The sequence below is a fragment of the Mesocricetus auratus genome, unplaced genomic scaffold (assembly GCF_017639785.1).
Source record: "Mesocricetus auratus isolate SY011 unplaced genomic scaffold, BCM_Maur_2.0 Super-Scaffold_100003, whole genome shotgun sequence".
Taxonomy (NCBI): Eukaryota; Metazoa; Chordata; class Mammalia; order Rodentia; family Cricetidae; genus Mesocricetus; species Mesocricetus auratus.
In genome coordinates this window covers 4,357,965-4,379,356 of record NW_024429188.1, presented here as the reverse complement: position 1 = coordinate 4,379,356, position 21,392 = coordinate 4,357,965, and positions in this window count along the sequence as shown.

The window sequence follows — 21,392 nt, the reverse complement described above, 5'->3', positions numbered from 1 at the left end:
GTTGTGATTTGCCCTAAGAAGTCATTTCCCATGGTCTCAGTGAAGCACTAGCCTGAGTACTATCTGTTTTAAAAACTTCTTTGTTTCTGTGCATGGTGTTTTACCTGCATGTATTCCTGTACAACACTTGTGTGCCTGGTGCCCTTGGAAGCCAGAAAAGGGCACTGGATCCCCTGGGACTGAAGCTGTAGATGTTGTGAGCAAGTATGTGGGTGCTGGAAATTGAGTGCGGATGCTCTGGAAGGGCCATCAGTTTTGCGAACGGCTGAGCCCTCTATCCAGCCTATGCTTGCCTGTCTTGAATTGTGCTCTGCAAAAATTAACTGGCTATTATCTTTAAATTTAGCTTCCTTCAGGCTATAAGAGTATGGAGAGATTGAAGGCAGATTCTTGGTCAAAATGCTATGATAGCTTTCCTTGTGAAACCTCATGAGTTGGCTTCTATTGTCTCCATGTCTCTCAGATTTCTTAAATTGCCCATTAACCTCTCCTTCCAGCATGGGACAGCTTTCCTAGTCCAAAGTACCAAAGTCTTGCATGTTTCTGCCCAGAACCGTTAGAGAGGGAGGCCAAAGAATCACTTAGGTTCATCACAGCAACAGTCCACTTCTCTGCCACCTTGTGTCTTAGTTTCTGTTTCTATTGCTGTGCTAGAAAGCCTCTCCATTTGGATTTAAGTTTCCTGCATTGTGATAGACATGGATCTATCTGCAGTCTTCTTCATGTCAGCCTTGAGTTATGTCAGCACCATTTTTTGAAGAAGCTTTCTTTATTCCACTGTGTAATTTTAGATTCTTTGTCAAAGATCAGGTTCATAGCAGCATCATTTGTAATAGCCAAAACCTGGAAGCAACCTAGATGCCCCACAGCTGAAGAGTGGATAGAGAAAATGTGGTACATTTACACAATGGAGTACTATTCAGAGGAAAAATACAATGGAATCTTGAAATGTGCAGGCAAATGGATGGCACTAGAAGAAACCATACTGAGTGAGGTAATCCAGTCACAAAAAGAGAAACATGGTATGTACTCACTTATATACGGATTTTAGACAAGAATCAGCCAGCAGACAATCCCACTGCCAGAGCGTCAGGGAAACATTGCCTTCATCCAGAGACTGATGGAAGCAGAGGCAGACACCCACAGCTAAACCCTGAACTGAACTGCTGGAATCCAGCTACAGAAAGGGAGAAATTATGAGCAAAGGAGTTTAGAGCTGGCTGGTTTAACCAATAGAATCTGCTGAACTGAACAGTTGAATTGGACCCCAGATTGATTGCTGTGTGGAAGTCATGGGACTGACCCAGACCCCATTAATGTGGGTGTCAGTTAGGAGCCTAGGTAATCTATGTGGCCTTGGGTAGTATTTATCCCTGGTATACAAATAGACTTGGAGTGCCCATCCCACAATGAGGGATGCTTTCTCAGCCTTGACTCTTGGAGGAGGGCCTAGGCCCTTCCCTGGATGAAATAACAGACTCTGCATACCTACCATTGAGGGCCTCATCCTCGCTGTATATCAGAGTGGAGATTGGGTGGGGAACTGGAGGGCTTGATGGTGATGGCAGGGGAGGAGAGGAGGGAGATGCAGCTGAGATTGACATGTGAATCAAGTTTGTTTGTAAATTAAATACAAAATAAATAAATAAAACCAAAAAAACAAAACAAAGAAAGCCTTCCCAAAGGCAACTTAAAAAATTGTTTGGTTCACAATTCAAGGATACACTTCATCATGCCAGGCAACTTACTGCTGGGATTAACAGACTTCTAAGGTAATAGGAACTTGAAGTATCTAGTCACATTGCAGCCACAATCAGCACATGATACATGCTGTGTATGCTCTCAGCTGGCTTCCTCTCTTTTCTACAGTCCAGGATTCTGCAAACAGGAAACCAGGCCTCTTATAGTGGGCATATTTTTCACCCCAATTAGCTTAATTAACCCATTCTCACAGGCATGCCCAGAGAAGGAACCCTTCCCATGACATTATAATCAAGTTGACAATATTAAGAATCACAGTCCATTTATGCAATTTACCTTTTCATTTTATTGATTTAAATCTTCAATTTTAAACACATTATTATTGTCATTTTAGACATCATTCTTTATTGATTCTTTGGAAATTTCACATTATGCGCCCAATACTGCTCTCCTCCCAGTCCCTGCCTATCTGTCCCCCACCCCTGCAAGATGCCCCCAACAAATATATTAAAAACAGAACAACACTCCTTCCTGGCCCCTCCATCTTTCCCACTCCTTTTCCAACATCCTAGTGACAACTGGAGCTGCCAGGAGTCTTGAAGAACACTCCTTTTGTCCAATGAGCCCCACTTGCAAAATGTTCATCACAACAAGTCACTGTTCTGGTTTCTGGCACACCAACACCACTGGGCTCTCAATAAAACTCCTCTCAAATACTTTGTTGTTGCCCTGAGTCAAGGAGATTCTGAGGTTGTGGTTCTGCACTACCAGTGACTTTGTGCATTCCAGCAGGGCCAGCTATCTAGGTGCCACTGAGGTATTCGACTGGTTCAGCACAGACGTTAGATTTCAACCCAGGTTTCTTATGACACCCTGTGGTAACACACACACGGGATATCAACCCACACACGGGACATCAACCCACACCATGGCTGCTGTTGGGCCACAGACACAGAGTTGGCTCACAGCAGAAGCCTGGGCCCATCCCATGTAGGGATGTCTGACCTCCGTGGTAAGGGAGATCCTCAGATACCAACTTGGCCACAGGTGGCAGCCTAGATCCTTGGCATTGGCATTGACTTTGATGTTTTCAGAAGCCCCAGACGGCACCCCAGACCCTGGCTTCGGCAGCGCCTGGTTCCCAGACATTGCATTAGGCAGCAGCCTAGAACCCAGGTGTCCTGTGACTTTTGGTGGCACAAGTGAGCCAAGTAGTTTTCCGCTGCAGAACCGGAAGCCGAACTCCGGGAAAAGAGACCGAGACTTCCTGTGTGCTGTCTTTTATGCCTTCCCCCTTAACGCCCCCTAGCCATTCCCGAAAGTGGGCCTGGCTAGTGACGTAGTTCACTGCCTACATACGTATACATCTTTATGTCCAGCCGTATACGTCTTTAGTCCTGCCTAAAGTGAGTGTGGTTAGCGGTGTGGTAAACTGCCCTTTTATTACCTCATCTGTTTGCGCATCTAGTTAGTCTCATGTTTAATGGCGGCATACAGACTTCCTCCTACAATTCCCCTTTTAGTCTAAAAAGGACAACTAACTTGTGTCCATGAACAAAATGTATCAAACATCTATCTAAACCTAAACTTATCTGAAAGAAACACCCAAATATAAACACCTCCTTCCAATCCCAACTCTAAAATAATTGAAAACTAGCACTAACAGGTGTAAACTATCTTATAATATCAATAGTAGGGAGAGGGGGCGTGGAATTCTCAAAACTACTTCCTGCTGAGATGGGACGATGATAATCTTATGGGGACCTGTGAGAAGAAAAATGTTAGTATAACAAAATCTCAGTAGATCCAACAGTCTCTGTATGGCAGGAGATGCTTGATTGAAGTTCCTGACTGGGGTTCTAGTGTTGATTGAAGCTCTCATCTGAGTCCCAAATAAACACACAGGAGGCTATATTAATTATGAAGCTGTTGGCCTTGCTTGTTTCTTACTGGCTAGCTCTGACTTAAGTAATTACCCCATAATTGTTAATCTAAGTATGTCTCTTAACAGAGAATAGTTCCGGGCTTCCTACCCCATGGCGTTACATGTCGAACTCTCCTGTGTTTCTCCTTCCCAGAATCCTCCTGGACACCTAGCCCCACCTATCTAGATTCCTATTGGCCAGACAGACAGTGCTTTATTGACATATACACAGGACTTCCCCAACAGGCATGGCACAAACAGTGCAGCCCATCTGCCTGGCTTCGACTCAGACCCACCATGGATGTGGTAGGGCCACAGACACAGACCTAGCCCCTTGCTGTAACCCAGGTGACGATGTCACCATGGTTCTGGGTGGTGGCACAGGCCATCCAGATTAGCATAGTCCCAGGGGAAGCATGGCCCTTGGAGAGCAACATGGACTCAGTTGTTTGACTAGAACCAGTAGTCCACAAGAATTTCAGTGGTTACTGAAGACTTGGACAACAACACGGGCCCTGGCTGTTGGCTGCAGGCAGCAACCCAGGCCCAATGTCATTGTATCCCCCAGGTGGCAGCACACGCCTCTCAGATACACATGGCCCTGGTGACAGCGTGGCACATGGACACCCCATGGTTAGAGGTGGTGGCCTTGGTGACAATATGGACTATGCTGTGCAACATAAACTCGTCTGTCACAGACTCAGATATAGCTTTAGGCAGCAGCCCCGGCCCCAACATCACACTGGTAGTAGGTGGAAAGCAGGATAAAAAAATCAGTCCATTCCTCAGACTCCGTGCCTTTTCAGAACTGTGTCTTACCGAAGCATGTGAAGCATTCTGCCTCTCTTTCTCTCTGATTTCATAATTGTTTACTTGCTTGTTATATGGACAGTCCAACTGTGGCACCACACGTGGACGGAAAAGTGGGTGTTTCAGGCAGGCTTGACCTTGAGGAACCAGGGTTCCCCATGAATCTCTTTTCCCTCTAAAACATTATTTTCTCTTAGTGAGTATTTATTGTACAGCTCATTTGGGTTCACAAAGACAGTTACTTTTAAGTATGTTATTACCATTTTCAATTTGAAATTTAATTTGTTCAGGTTCTGTGTTCTACTTCCTGCTACAATTATCTTTGTTTTTTTTTCCTGTTTCCGTGTTATATATATGTTCTATAAATGCTCTATGATTCTATACACAATAGAGTTTTCATAAATGAAAGAAAATACAATACTTATTTTCTGTGTCTTAACTTCCTTAATATAGTGATCTTAGTGTGCACCCATTTTCCAAGAAACAATATAATTTCATTTATTTTTAAAAACTCATTTTTATTAAAATTTCCAAAATATATTTCAGTCATATTCTTTCCACTCCCCTGACTCCTCCCAGTTCCTCTTCACTTCTCTTTCCACATAAATTTATGTTCCCACTCTCTTTTATCTGTTAGCACACACACACACACACACACACACACACACACACGCACACACACACACACACACACACACACAAAGAGAGAGACAGACAGACAGACAGAGAGAAAGACAGAACAACAACTACAACAACAAACAGAAAATAAAACAAGCCTAAAGTTAAAGACAAATTATACACTTTTTAAAGCTTGCACCATAGTCAAGTTCCTTATGACTTACAAAATACCTGCTGTAGTAGTTCCAGGCCTCCCCCCCACCCCATTCCCTCTTTACCTTGCCTTCCCATACCAGTTCTTATTCAGGCCTTCTAGTGTTCTATTAACACTTCAGAACTTTACATTTTCCCTTCTTTTGAAGATCCCCTCCTCCACTCTGGTCCCTTATTAAGTGCTTGACCTCTACAGTTATTTGGATCGAAAAACATCCGTGAACTTAAAAGTTAACAGTCACCTGTGCATCCCAGTGTCAGGTTCTATCTGTATTAGCATCACATTGCAGGGGTCATTCATCATTGACTGATAATTTTTTGGATAGCAATCAAAACCAGCCAAACAGCAAGGAGTCCGACCCTGAGTGGAGGACTGTGGATGCTGGATAGGCTAACTATCCAACTGGATTAAAGATGAGAGAGAGAGAGAGACACCTGGTCATATCAGGAAGGCAATCAGTTAATAGTGAAGGCCCCAGTTTATTGTAGCATCATCTTAAGCAACCACTGAATTGTCGAGGGGTGCAATGGCAGAAGACATCTATTATCATGTATAAAGGGCTGGTAGCAAATATTTCTGTTAATCCTAGAGACACTTCTTTGCAGCAAGTAATCAAGCCCTCAGGCACTCCACACCAACATGCCTCATCAGCTTTCAGGGTGGGTATAGTCTTCCCCTGGCTAAAAGCTATTGTTATTTAGAATAGGAGCCATTCCTTAATGAGGTTAGGCCATCCAATGCCTACAAGCCAATATCTAAATGACAATAGAAACCCTTGGATCTCCAGAACAAGTGGCTGGGTTGAAATATTTCCAAAATATATGGGTCATGACATCCCAGGATGGAATTCACCAGGTTTGGCAGCAGGTGGCCTGACCCACTATGATACCCTATCAGCCTGGCTTGTTTTGAGTCTTTCAAATTTTTTTTAATGTTGAATTTGGCCACGTCATTGTAGTGCATGCCCTCAGGATAGATCCAGCTCAAGTCCTCTGAGTTATATTGTGAAGTGCATGGTGGCTTCAGAAATAAGAACTTACATTTAACCCTTAGGAGGCAACTAAGGGCAACAGCAATGATCCACACAGCGTTTCTTGTACACTTTGGACCAACATTTCAAAAACAAATTTCTAATGCCTAGTACAGGAGTATTTGTTAGTCTGTGACTATTGGAGGCATCATTGTCAGCTCAACTGTCACAGCAGATATAAATATATACAAGTATACATATATATAAGTTTATCTGAAATATGTAAATTATTTCTGAGGCCAACAAAACAACTAACAACTGGCAATGAATGCTGGAGAGGAATGAGGGGGAAACCCTCACTCGGTGTCAGTAGGATAGCAATCTGCTGCATTCACTTTGAAAATCAGGTGGAGAATACCAAAAAAAAAATTAATCCGGCACAGAATCCAGCTGAAACACTCTTTGTCATTGGTGCAGAGGACTTAATGTCCTGCTCCACAGATATTTGCTCATTAAAATTCATTGCAACTCTATTCACAGTAACTAGGAAATGAAAACCACCTAAATATTCTTCAACTGACTAACGGGTATGAACATGGTGGTATATGTACACCATGCAATACTTTTTAGGTCTGTAGACGAGTCCTAAAATTTCTAGGCTGTCAATATCATGAAAATTTGTTCTTTCTGCTTCGATCATGGCATATAGTTTTGCTGGGTAACTTAATTTAAGACCGCGAGCATAATTTTCTAGTTCTAAAATGCATTGCTCCTGGCCCTTCTCTTGTTTCCATTGAGAATTCATCTGTCATTCTGTTAAAGTAGTTTCCTTTATATGTGATATGCAGTTTTTTTTATGCCACCCACCATGAATGACTTGTGCTATGGGACTGTGATCCAACGTAAACTTTCCTTCCATAGGTGGCTTCTGTGAGGTTGTTTGCTACACGCATAAGAAAAGCAATGGATACCCTGCTTCTTGTGGCTGGGTGGAGCAAGCTCCTTACCCTTTCCAGCTTCCAGAAATGGGGAAAATATCGCCGGGCGGTGGTGGCATATGCCTTTAATCCCAGCACTTGGGAGGCAGAGGCAGGCAGATCTCTGTGAGTTCTAGGCCAGGCTGGACTGACAGCCTCCAAAACAATACAGAGAAACCCTGTCTCAAAAAACCAAAAAAAAAAAGAATGCCCCTATGTGACATGGTTTAATGAAGAATAAATACAATGAAAGCACCAGGTGCTTTGTGCAGACTGTGTGCACAGGAAGCACACAACCTTCAGTTATTACCACTATTGTGTAGCCTTCTCCTAGACCTCACAGTGTCAATTTCACATCAAATTCAACAGCTCCTTTCCTGAGGCACTAGAAGGATTTGTCCATCAGTGAAATCCCTGAAGGCACCTTTGTAAGTCAGAGTTACTTTGTCATTGAAATAGGAAATAAAGTGGGAGAGATTGTGTGTACATATCTGTGTGTATGTGTGTGTGTGTGTGTGTGTGTGTGTGTAAGTCAGAAATGAAAGTTCTTCCTGTACTCTTTACATTGGTAGTTCTTTTTTATTGGGAGGGGCCATTGAGATGGGGATTTACATTGAACTTGAACCTTGCATTATTCTTTTTAAATATTCTAGGGAATAGGTGCTGGCCAAAGAAACACACCCGGAGCAAAGCCAAAGAAACACACTTTGACCCTGTAACCAGAACCAAAGAAATGTACCCTGACCCTGAAACCAGTGGCAAGGAAACACACTTTGGTCATGGAATCAGAGCCAGTGAAAAAAATACACCCTGGCCCTAAAACGAGCTAAATCTGACCCTAACCCTGTGCAGAAAACAAACCAGTCCTTGAGCAGGAGCTCTAGCTAATCTGAGCTCAGCATTGAAATCTAACCAATCCCCACCCTGGAAGTCCTATATAACCCCTGTGTCTGTTTAGCTTGTGGCTGTTCCTGTTAGCCAGGTGTCCTCTGCCACTCTGGCAGAAGGCAGCCACTCTCCTGGATTCTTCCTTTCCAATAAACCCCTTGGATGAGCTTTGCGTGAAGACTGTCTTTTGCGGCAGAGCAGAGACGACCCTGGGCAGAGCAGAGCAGAGCAAGCAGGGCTGTTACACATTTGGTGGGGAAAACTTCCCTTGGCAGAGTGGAGTTGTTACTCTCAGTTCTCCACTCTCCCTGAAGCAGAGCTGAACTGTAGAAGCTTGGCCCCCCGGGGAAACCCAAGCAAAACTGCTATACCGGGCAAAAACATCCCCAGCGGGAAGACCCTCTCCTGCTGGTGAAGAGCCAGTATACGGGGGGAAGCCTTTCCCTGAGCCAGGCCTGTAAGCTGCTGTGCTTACTGGGGCCTGGGGTCGTCCTTGGCTCCAAAACTTACTATTCTGTGACTCCTGAATTAATGTCCCATCCGAACCGTCCAAAATGCCTACAAATATAATATTCTTAGAATTACTTAATAATTCTCTGAGAAATTTATCCAGGCACACAGTAGATTTTGATCACATTCACCCTCCACTCCACCCCATCTCCATCCAGATCCATCCCTATCCCCAATCCCTCCCAACTTTGTCTTCTCTTTTTTGTTTTTTTTAAATTATTTTATTATTTTAATTTTAAATAGCTTGTTTCACATGTCAATCCCAGTTCCCTCTCCCTCCCCTCCTCCCACACCCCCTCACCATCCCTCACAGCCTGCCACCCTATCACCAGTTCCTTCCACATAGAGTCTGTCATTTCACTCAGGACAGGTTTCAGGCATTCCCCTAAGAGTCCAGGCTGAGAGAGCATCCCTCATTGTGTTATGGACACACAAATTCTGTCTGTATGCCAGAGATAAACACTGATCCACTGCTCCAGGCCCCATAGGTTGCCCAGGTCTCCTCACTGACTCTCACACGCAGGGGGTCTGGAACAGTCACATGCTGGCCTCCCAGCTGTCTGTCTGGGGTCCAAGAGCTCTCCCCTGTTCAGATCAGCTGTCTCTGCTGGTTTTCCCAGCCCATTCTTTGCCGATTTGCTCATCGCTTCTGTGTCTCTGTCACTGGGTTCCATGGGTTCAATTCAGTGTTTAACTGTGGGTGTTTGCCTCTGCTTCCATCAGTCACTGGATGAAGGCTCCAGGATGATTATAGACATCAAGTTCATTATCAGGAATGGGCATTCAAGGTGGTCTCTCACTATTGCTTAGCTTGCCAGTTGGTGTCATCCCTTTAGATTACTAGAGGTCTCACTGGTGCCAGATCTGTCTTCAAACCTATGATTCCCTCTTCCTCCTATTTTACCCCCACACTCACCCTTTCTGTTCCCCCATGACCTACTCTATCTTCCTCTTCTCCTCCTCTATTCTACCCAATGCTACTCCCCCCATCCCTTGCCGTATTCCCAATCTGTCCAGAAGATCTTGCCTCATTCCTCTTCTCTAAGGTACCAGGCATATCTCCCTTAGGTTTTTTTCCTGTTTCCCAAAATCTCTGTCAGTTTAAGTGCAGACAGGCACTATCCTGATCCATGTTTAAAATCCATATATGAGTGACTATATACCATGCTTGTCTTTTTGTGCCTGGGTTACCTCACTCAGGATGGTTTCTTCTAGTGCCATCCATTTACCTGTGAATTTCAAGATTCCGTTGTTTTATTCTGCTGAGTAATACTCCATTGTTTAAATGTACCACATTTTCTCTATCCACTCTTCAGTTGAGGGGCATCTAGGTTGCTTCCAGGTTCTGGCTACTACAAATAATGTTGCTATGAACATAGTGGAGCAGATGTCCTTTTTGTACGAATTTGCATGTTTTGGATATATGCCTAAGATTGGAATTGCTGGGTCTTGTGGTAGAATGATTCTGATTTTTCTGAGGAATCTCCATACTGATTTCCAAAGAGGCTGTATGAGTTGGCATTCCCACCAGCAGTGGAGGAGTGTTCCCCTCTCTCTACCTCCTCTCCAGCATAAATTGTCTTCAGTGTTTTTTATTTTAGTCATTCTGACAAGAGTAAGATGGTATCTCAAAGTTGCTTTGATTTGCATTTTCTTGATGGCTAAGGATATTGAGCATTTTCTTAAGTGTCTCTTGGCCATTTTAGACTCCACTATTGAGAATTCTCTATTTACTTCTGTACCCCATCTTTTAATTGGATCCTTTGGTGCTTTGGAGACTTGCTTCTTGAGTTCTTTGTAAATTTTGGAGATGAGCCCTCTGTCAGATGCAGGCTTAGTGAATATCTTTTCCCATTCTGTGGACTGCGTTTTTGTCTTGTTGACTTTGCCTTACAGAAACTACTTAGTTTCAGGAGGTCCCATTTATTATTTGTCGATCTCAGTGTCTATGCCACTCGTGGTATATTCAGGAAGTGGTCTCCTGCACCACCTCTATGAAGAGTATCTCCCACTTTCTCTTCTAAGAGTTTCAGTGTGGTTGGATTTATGTGGAGATCTTTGATCCATTTGGACTTCAATTTTGTACAAGGCGATAGACATGGATCTATCTGCAGTCTTCTGCATGCCAATACCAAGTTATGCCAGCACCATTCTTTGAAGATGCTTTATTTTTTCTATTGTATAGTTTTAGCTTCTTTGTCCAAAATCAAGTGTTCATAGATGTGTGGGTTAAAATCAGTGTTTTCAATTTGGTTCCATTGGACTACGTGTTTATTTTTGTGCCAATACCAAGCTGTTTTCAGGACTATAGCTCTATAATAGAGCTTGAAGTCGGGTATGTTGATGCCTCCTGAAGTTCCTTTATTGTAAAGGGTTGTTTTGGCTATCCTGGGCCTTTTGTTTTTCCATATATAGTTGATTAATGTTCTTTCCAGGTCCTTGAAGAATTGTGATGGAATTTGGTAGGGATTGCATTGAATCTGTAGACTGCTTTTGGCAAGATTGCCATTTTTATTGTGTTGATCCTACCAATCGAAGATCATGGGAGATCTTTCCATTTTCTGGTATCCTCTTTGATTTCGTTTTTTAAAGACTCAAAGTTATTGATATACAGGTCTTTCACTACCTTGGTTCACATTATCCCCAGATATTTGATGCTGTTTATGGCTATTGTAAAGGGTGATGTGTGACCCCTGGGAAGGGACCCCTGACCCGCGGGGGTGAGGTGATGAGGGTCGCTACTAATTTGGTGGGCCTTCACGAGCAGATCCGATCTGGAAAGTGAACTTCAAGAGGTTAATGGAAGCAGGCTCAAGACAACGTTCGCTGATCAAGAGCCTTTATTTTTTGGGGCGCGCTGGAACTCATAGAGGAAGGAAGTCAGGGGGTGGTACAAGCATGTCAATCAAGTCTCAACTCAAATATACACCAAATACGGTAAAGATAAAGCTGTAATTTTCCATCAGTCATCAGTCGCATTCCACAAATGCTTGTCAGCTTAAGTCAGGTGCAGGAATTAGGGAGGGGTAGGAAGTATTAAACAGAACACTTTAATCTTTTGTTAACAAAGACAATTACTCTATAAGGGTACTTCCCCCTGGCTAGGCGTGTGGGCTGCCCTGTGTAAATTTAACTTTTATGGTTAGCCTTTTCCTTTGTCTCAAGGGCATGTGTGCTCGCAGTCATGTAGGCAGAAGGCCAAGGAATGGTTGACAGACTCCATTTTGTTCAAGGTTCTAGCTGTCCCCAACATCTCCCCCTTTTCTATATAGTAAAAGAAGAGAGCAATTGGGAGAAGTGCCTGTCTTAGGTTACCTGGTGGGATTCCAGTTCTGGACATGGCGAGAGAGGATACGAATTAAGTTTTGCCGGCAATGTTTAGAGGGCCATGTTTGCTACCAGATTCTGGCACCAAGCTATCCCCGTCTTAAGCATCTCCACAGCCTGGAGCAGAGTGAATGCGGGCGGTTGGTCAGGTACTCAAACTCCTGAAAGCTCAAAGGTTGGAATGTAGGTTTGTCTACAGCCTCAGGTTCTTCGGGGTCTTGTTGAGAGAGCTGCTGATAGTTAACCTGAACTGAATTTTTGGTAGCCTCATCAACCTGATTTTTAACAAAACAGTAAGGTGACAAAATGCCCAAGGACCAAAGGAAATAAGTAACATGAAGCCAATAAAGGGTCCTAACAAACTAGGTAGCAAAGTCGATAGCCAGGGGGAGGTAGAGAACCAATTTTTGTACCAAGATTCACTTTGATCCAAATTTCTTTTTGTTTCTTCCAGACTCTGTTCAACTCTTCTGGCACTATGTCTAACTAATCATGATTTGTCTTTGAAAAAGCAACATTCCTCTGTAAGGGCAACACAAACTCCCCCCTCCCGCAAAAAGGTGAGGTCGAGACCGTGGTGATTTTGTTGTACCACTTCAGCTAAGGAACCAACAGTTTGTTCTAAGTAATCTAAACATCTTTTTAGCTCATCTACGTCTCTAACAATAGTGCGGGTTAGTGCATTAACAGAGTCCTTTGTGTGGAATAGGGAGTAAATTCCTGTGGCAGCTCCTGCTGCACCCAGACCAACCAATATGGCTAATGTGAGGGCGGTGACTGGCTCTCTTTTTTGGCGAGAGAGAGTTACAGTTGGATCGCTTTGGGGCAATAAATCAAATTCAGGGCGAACAATCAATTTGGGCACGAGTACAAAAAGGACGCAGTAGTCCTTGTGCGCAAGAAAAACATCTACAATAATATGCGGGGATAACCCTTTGGAGCAAGCAAAAAAGGTGAGGTTGGTGGCAATAAGGAAGGAAGCATGAGCAGCAACTTGAATGGTTTGAGTACATGCTTCTAACAGAGGGGTGGCGGGAAGCATACATGGTCCCAAAAGGCAGAGTCCAGATCCCACGACCTGTCCTAAGGTCATGCCGCGTGGTTGTGGCTGCGTGCCCCAGCAAAGCAGATTGGTGTCGTTGGTGTAGATGGGTGAGCCGAAGGCTGCAATTCCTTCATCAGCGCTCATAAGCGGTGTTGGAGAGTGCCTGGGCCGAGGAGCTGACCATCTGAAGGATGAGGTCCGCGGTGGAGACTGGACCAGCGGTCATGGTGGGTTGATAAGCAGTGGTGGTGGCAGCAGGAGCTGGAGAATGGAGATTAGGACAAGGGCGAGGGGTGGCGGCCTTGGGTAGGAATGAGCCACCACCAGAGGGGTATAAAAAAGGATTGGGGCCAACAGCAATAGGGCAAAAGGACGGGATTTCCTTCAAAAGTCTAATGGAAACGGTGAGCCCTGGGTCCGTGCCAGAAACATATATGTGTAGACCCCAGTAAGCTCCGCGGGAACTCTCCCAGAGGAACCTTTTTCCTGCAGCTGTAAACTGGATATGGAAGAGGTTGCACCAACTGTGTGAACAAAGGGGATTAAGTGGTGGTAGGCCAGAATTAAGCCATCTGGCAGGGGGATTAAATCGCATTACAGTTATGAGGTCCCAGGAAGAGGAGGGAACCTAAAAATCAAAAGGAGAAATGGAAAAAGTAGCAGGCGATGCGGTGTTATCTTCACTGGGAGTTTTGTTATCAACAGCATCTGAAAGGGAAAACAAGAGATTCCTCAGGGGCACTTTCCCTGGGAGGGTTAAAAAGCTTGACCAGCTCGTTTCTCCATTGTTGGTATTATGAACACAAGTATGTCCTTTTCCCCAGATAAGGACTGGGTGAGGACCTAGCTATTGGCCCGTGTGCACATCCTTCTAGAGTACCTGTTGAAAGTTATCATGGGTGGAAGGGTGTCAGAGCCGATCAGCTGCTGATCAGCCACTGTTGTCCAGAGAGAGAAAATTGAACATAAAAAGTGCATGATTTAAAAGTAGGCGATGCTTGCCTTTGCGAGCTTACAGGGTTTCGCTTTCGGAAGAAAGCTTAAAGAGCATATTTTTTAAGGTCTGATTAGCTCGCTCTACGACTCCCTGTCCTTGAGGGTTAAGGGGAATTCCTGTTTTGTGGGTAATGCCAAAATTTTTACAAAAATCCTTAAATTTAGAACTAATGTACCCTGGGCCATTGTTAGTTTTAATGGCGATAGAGACAGTAATAATAGTAAAACAATGTAAAATATGGGCAATAACGTCTTTGGTGGCCTCTCCTGTTTGGAGAGAGTCACAAACAAAGCCACTAAAGGTATCCACTGTAACATGAATATATTTAAGATTGCCAAAGGCAGAATAATGTGTAACATCCAATTGCCAAAGCTCACCAGGCACAAGACCACGGGGGTTGACTCCTGTATGAGGCTCAGGCAAAAGGGAGAGGCAAGCTTTGCACGATTTAACTATCTCTCGAGCCTGTTCACGAGTGATGGAATATTGTAGCCTAAGTGTTTGTGCATTAAGGTTATGTAATCTATGAGCTTGTTGTGCTAACTGTAAAGAGTTAGACTGATCAAACACAAACCAAAGAGAAGTCAGAGGTAGTTTTTATGCATCTATCTGAAAGGTTTTTAGAAACCACCTTCTGTAGTGATTTGGCTAAGCCGATACACTCAACTTGAGACAATAAAATGGCAGAACAAATCCAAAGACACAAAGTGAAGGCTCTGTAATGGCACTGACCACACACACACACACACACACACACACACACACACACACACACACATACACATACACAGCGGTTTGAGTGTCAAAGCTCCTTTAGTTTCAGACACTGGGTACCCTGACCACAGACAGTTTGTGTGGGGCTGAATAGAGCATGGACTTAGAACCCAGCAGGGTCACAAGGCTTCAGGTGCCCCTGCCACCCATGGATGTATTATAAACAACAGTGTGACACGGCAGTGACCTCACATCTTTAAGTTTAGGACTGGCTAAAGAAATGCAGCGATGGCCTGGAAACACTAGCTGGGCCATTCAGATGCTGTCCAAGCTGACAAAGGCAACATGGAATTAGAATGACGTACCTCTGGGGGCCTGGCCGATCACAAGAAAACTAAACAGACCAAAAGTGCCACAAAGACTCCTAACTAACACGTTTACATTCAAGCCTTCTCTTTAGGTCTTAAAGAGTATGCAGTTTAGAGGTGGAAAGCTTTTCCTTGGAAAGCCAGAGGAGGCCAGTCCACAGTGCTCGAGAGATCAGAGTCTAGTCCGCACACTCTAGCATATAATTCTGAAATGTGTTGGGATCGTAGAAGCAAGGCAATGTCCCAGATCCATATCACTCCTGTCACTGCGAGTCTGTTTACAATCACTTTAAATGAGTACAGCAGATTCATTGCTGGATGTGATAAAGAAAACTGTCACAATATCAGTGTAATTTACAGGATCAGCACACGCCTGCCACAGGATGCCCATGACAGAGCTACACGTGTACTGTCTATGGTGAGCCAGCCAGCATGGTTACTTTGGGGAAGGGTTTAAAACATAAACAAAATGTTTGCATTTGCAAATGAGGCATATTAACACCAAGGGAGTGTAACATCTACTCAGGGCACATTCCTTTTTTCATAGGTGTGAAAAATGAGTTAGGGAGAGGTCACAGAAAGGTTGCTTATGGCATGTCTGGGACCACTGGGATTGTCCACTGCCTGTGTAGCAAAATGCCCATGAAAAATCCTTGTAACAATCCAAGAGGTCAGAGCCATGCTGAGGGCCCTGAAGATTCGTTCCTGTGACCAGCCAGCGCTACCACCACAGGGACTACCAAGAGAGGCCACCTAGCCTCTAAGGACTCCTAGACACTCAGGGGTCCCAGCTGTTAGCTGCATGACTCTAGGCTGATCTACCTTTAACACATTATATCAAATATAGAATTTGATAAAAAAACTGCTTGTAAAAATAAAATTTAAATCACCCTGCAGATCAATGCAAAAGCATACCACACCAATGTATCTATAAGAAAAACAATTCATCCAGAAAAACTACATCTGTGGCTTCCAAAAATAAAGCATCCACAAGCCTGATTTCTTTTTGATAACAAAAATAGGGGTATTCCAAGGAGATGTGGAGAGTTCTATATGGCCAGCATTGAATTGCTCCTGCACAAGCTGCTGGGCTGCTTCTAATTTTTCTTTGACTAGAGGCCATTGCCCTACCCAGACAGGATCATCATTTATCCAGGTGATTTTATCTGCCGGGGCGGGGGGGGGGGTGCAGGGGAGGTAGTGACCGCTGCTGAAAATTTTTAGCAGGGGGGCTATAGCCAAGGCCGGCTCTATCATCAGGGTTGGGATTTTGGCGAGCTGCTTCTTTGGCTCAAGCCGCCTGTCTAGTGCGTGGTCACCCCTGTGCCACAGGAAGAGGTCTAGAGGTCTAGCAGGGGGAGGCAGCTCGGCTCCCTACCCTTCAGGGTCAAAAAGAGGGAACTGGAGTTTAGGTGATAGCAAGGAGAGGAGCTGTGAAAACTTGTCGCTGCGAGCTTGAACGAGAGAGGAAGCAAGAGAATCAACAGTGGAAGAGTATTTGGGAGCAACAGGTTGAGGAAGATCAGGGAGCGAGGAAGGATCATAGGTAGGAGGTCTCGTGGCCAGAGAGACCTCGCGCCCGAAGGTAGGCAGCAGCCTCTTCCTCTAGTTCCTGAGCGTCCCCAGGATCGAGAGGTTCCTCGTGAGGAGCAGAGGCGACAGCCCGTAGGGAGGGGTAGATACAGGTATCAAAGTCAGAATTAGCAGAGGAAGAGGAACAATCTTTAGAAAGATCAGCGACAGAACTTTCCCTGGAGCTGCACTAGAACACCCCTGGGAAGCGACCTCTAGATGTTGTTGGGCATCTTTAAGAATTTGTTCATTTCAGGGGCTTTCCTCTGCGTTAACAATGATACTTTTTAAGAGATCCCAATACTGCTGTATAATCTTTTTATCGCTTTCAGAGCCTTTGGTTTCGAAATAATTAGTTAATTCGGCCCCGACTTGTTCCCAAGTACTGCAAACTATTTTTGGACAAGTAATGACAAACCAGGGACAGACTTCAAGTACAAAAAGCAGAAACTTAAGCAAATCTTTTTTCTTAACCTCAATGTTTCTATCTCTTAATTCTTTCTGAATTACTTTAACAAATCTGGCTTCCTTATTTTTTTAACCTCAATGTTTCTATCTCTTAATTCTTTCTGAATTCCTTTAATAAATCTAGCTTCTTTGCTGATATTAGTCCCCATTTTCGCGGGACAAATGGGAGAGCGGTGTTAACCTAGGTTATTAGACTAACCCTACTCTGCGCCACCCAGATGGGGCTTACCTGATGCCTTACGAGTGGGCTCCAGACTCGTCGTGCCTCTGCCGTCCGATCAGTGGTCTGTAACTCATGTCCCACATGGGGCACCAGTTGCGACCCCTGGGAAGGGACCCCCCGACCTGCGGGGGTGAGGTGATGAGGGTCGCTACTAATTTGGTGGGCCTTCACGAGCAGATCCGATCTGGAAAGTGAACTTCAAGAGGTTAATGATCAAGAGCCTTTATTTTTTGGGGCGCACTGGAACTCATAGAGGAAGGACCTCAGGGGGGTGGTACAAGCATGTCAATCAAGTCTCAACTCAAATATACACCAAATATGGTAAAGACAAAGCTGTAATTTTCCATCAGTCATCAGTCAGTCGCATTCCACAAATGCTTGTCAGCTTAAGTCAGGTGCAGGAATTAGGGAGGGGTAGGAAGTATTCAACAGAACACTTTAATCTTTTGTTAACAAAGACAATTACTCTGTAAGGGTACTTCCCCCTGGCTAGGCGTGTGGGCTGCCCTGTGTAAATTTAACTTTTATGGTTAGCCTTTTCCTTTGTCTCAAGGGCATGTGTGCTCGCAGTCATGTAGGCAGAAGGCCAAGGAATGGTTGACAGACTCCATTTTGTTCAAGGTTCTAGCAGTCCCCAACAGTGATGTTTCTCTGATTTCTTTCTCAATCACTTCATCATCTGTATATAATAGGGCCACTGATGTTTTTGAGTTTACCTTGTATCCTGCCACTTTGCTGAAGGTGTTAATCAGCTCTAGGGGTTCCCTTGCAGAGTTTTCCGGGTCACTTATGTAAACTATCATATCTTCTGGAAATCATGAAAGCTTGACTTCTTTTCCTATTTGTATCTCCTTGATCTCCTTTTGTTGTTTTATTGCTCTAGCTAGAACTTTAAGAACAATATTGAAGAGATACGGAGAGAGTGGACAGCCTTGTCTTGTTCCTGGTGTTAGAGGAATTGTGTTCTGTTTCTCTCCATTTAGTTTGATGTTAGCTGTTGGTTTACTGTATATTGCTTTTATTATATCCAGGTATGTTCCTGTTATCCCTGATCTCTCTAGCACCTTTATCCTGATGGGGTGCTGGATTTTGTCAAAGGCTTTTTCAGCATCTAGCAACATGATCATGTGGTTATTCTTTTGCAGTTTGTTTATATGGTGGATTATATTGATAGGTTTTCTAATGTTGAAACATCCCTGCATTCCTGGGATGAAGCCTGGTTGATCATGGTGGATGATTTTTCTGATGTGTTCTTGAATCTGGTTTGCTAGTATTTTATCGAGTATTTTTGCATCGATGTTCATGAGAGAAGTTGTGTCTTTGTGTGGCTTGGGTATCAAGGTAATTGTAGCCTCGTAAAAAGAGTTTCATAGTGAGCTTCCTGCTTCTATTGTGTGGAGTACTTTGAGGAGTATTGGAATTAGCTCTTCTTTGAATTTCTGGTAGAATTCTGCACTGAAGACATCTGTGCCGGGGCTTTTTTTTGCTTGGAAGAATTTTGGTGATTGCTTCTATTTCATACAGGGTTATTGGTCTGTTTAGATTGTTTATCTGTTCTTGATTTGGTTTTGGCAGCTGATATCTATCCAGGAAATTGTCCATTTCCTTTACATTTTCGAATTTTGTGGAGTACAGATTTTCAAAGTGTGCCCTCATGATTCCTCGGTGTCCATTTTTATGTCCCCCTTTCAATTTCTGGTTTTGTTAAATAGCATGCTCTCTCTCTCTCTCTGTTTTTTGGTTAGTTTGGACAGAGGTTTGTCTATTTTGTTGATTTTCTCAAAGAACCAACTCTTTGTTTCTTTGATACTTCTCAATGTTTTCCTGGTTTTTACTTGATTGATTTCAGCCCCCAATTTGATTATTTCCTAGCGTCTGCTTCCCCTGAGTAGTTTGCTTCTTTTTGTTCTAGAGCGTTCAGCTATGCTATTAATTCTCTCATGTGACTGTTCTCCACTTTCTTCATGTGGGCAGTTAGTGCTATGAACTTTCCTCTCAGCACTGCTGACAGAGTGCCCCATAAGTTTGGGTATGTTGTATCTTCATTCTCATTGAATTACAGCAAGTCTTCAATTTTTTTATTTCTTCCTTTACCCAGGGATGGTGCAATTGTTCATTGTTCAACTTCCATGAGTTTGTAGGGTTTCTGCAATTTGTGTTATTGTTGAATTCTAATTTTAATGCATGGTGGTCTGATAAGATACAGGGGTTTATTCCATTTTTTTTGTATCTGTGGGGATTTCCTATGTTTCCTCTTATGTGGGCAATTTTAGAGAAGGTTCCATGTGGCACCGAGAAGAATATGTATCCCTTTTTGTTTGGGTGGAATGTTCTATAGATGTTTGTTAAACCCAGTTGGGTCATAACTTCTATTAGTTCTTTTGTTTGTTTGTTAAGTTTCTGTCAGGAGGTCCTGTCTAGCTGTGAGAGCAGAGTGTTGAAATCTCCTACTAGTAGTGTGTTATATTTTATGTGCGATTTGAGCTTTAGTAAGGTTTCTTTCATGAATGTGTGTGACTTTGTATATGTTTCATAGATGTTCAAAATTGAGACTTCATCTTGATGGACTTTTCCTTTAATGAATATGAAATATCCTTCTTCATCTCTTTTGATTGATTTTAATTTGAAGTCTACTTTGTTAGATATTAGGATTGCCCTACAACCACTTGTTTCTTGGGTCCGTTTCATTGGAAAATCATTTCCCAACCCTATACTCTGAGGTAACATCTGTCTTTGATGTTGAGATGTGTTTCTTGTATGCAGCAGAGGGATGGGTTCTGTCTTTGTATCCATTCTGCTAGTCTGTGTCTTTTTATAGGCAAGTGGAGACCATTCATATTGAGGGATATTAATGACCATTGACTGATGATTCTTGTTTGTGCTTGATTTATTGGTAGTGGAGTTATTGTGTGTAGGCTCTCCTCCCTTTTACATTTGGTGTTTGGTAAAATGGTATTATCTATTGCCTGTAACTTTGTGAGTGTAGTTATCTTCATTGGGTCTAGGTTTTCCTTCCAGCCCTTTCTGTAGAGCTGGATTCATGCATACATATTGTTTAAATCTGGTTTTGTCATGGAATATTTTGTTTTCTCCATCTAGAGTAATTGAAAGCTTTGCTGTATATAGTAGTCTAGGCTGGCTTCCTTGTTCCCTTAGCATTTATATGACATTTGTCCAGGATCTTCTGGATTTCATAGTTTCCATTGAGAAGTCAGGTGTAATTACGAGATGTCTGCCTTTATATGTTACTTTGCTTTTTTCTTTAGCTGCTCTTAATATTTTCTCTTTATTTTGTATGTGTAATGTTTTGATTATAATATGGTGGGGTGACTTCTTTTTCTCGTCCAGCCTATTTGGTGTTCTGTAAGATTTTCATAGGCATATCCTTCTTTAGGTTATGGAAGTTATCTTTTATGATTTTGTTGAATAAGTTTTCTGTACCTTTGAGCTGTATTTCTTAGCCTTCTTCTATACCTGTTATTCTCAGGTTTGGCTTTTTCATGGTGTCTCATATATCCTGGATATTTTGTGTTAGTGATTTGTTGGTTTTTAGATTTTCTTTCTTTGGCGACTCTATATCCTCTAATGAGTCTTCAACACCTGAGAATCTCTTTTCTATCTCTTGTATTCTATTGATGATACTTTCATCTTTATTTCCTGACCATTTACCCAGCTTTCCTATTTCCAGCTTCCCCTTGTTCTGTGTTTTCTTTATTGTTTCTATTTCAGCTTTCAGTCCTTCAACTCTTTGAGTTGTTCCCTTCATTTGTTTGGTTGATTTTTCTTGGTACTCATTCGAGTCTTTGAGAGATTTTTTATTTCTTGAATTTTTCCCCATTTAATGGATTTTTTGTTTGTTTTTCTTCTATTTCTTTAAGGGATTTCCTCGTTTCCTCTTGATAATCTGTCATCTTCAAAAAGTAATTTTTAAGGTCTGTCTCCTCTGCTTCGTCTATGGAGTGCTTTTCAGATCTTGCTGGCATTGTTTCTCTAGATTCTAGTGGAGCCTTCCTGGTCTTTCTATTGCTGAGTGAGCTCTTATTCTGTCTTCTTCCCATCTCTTCTT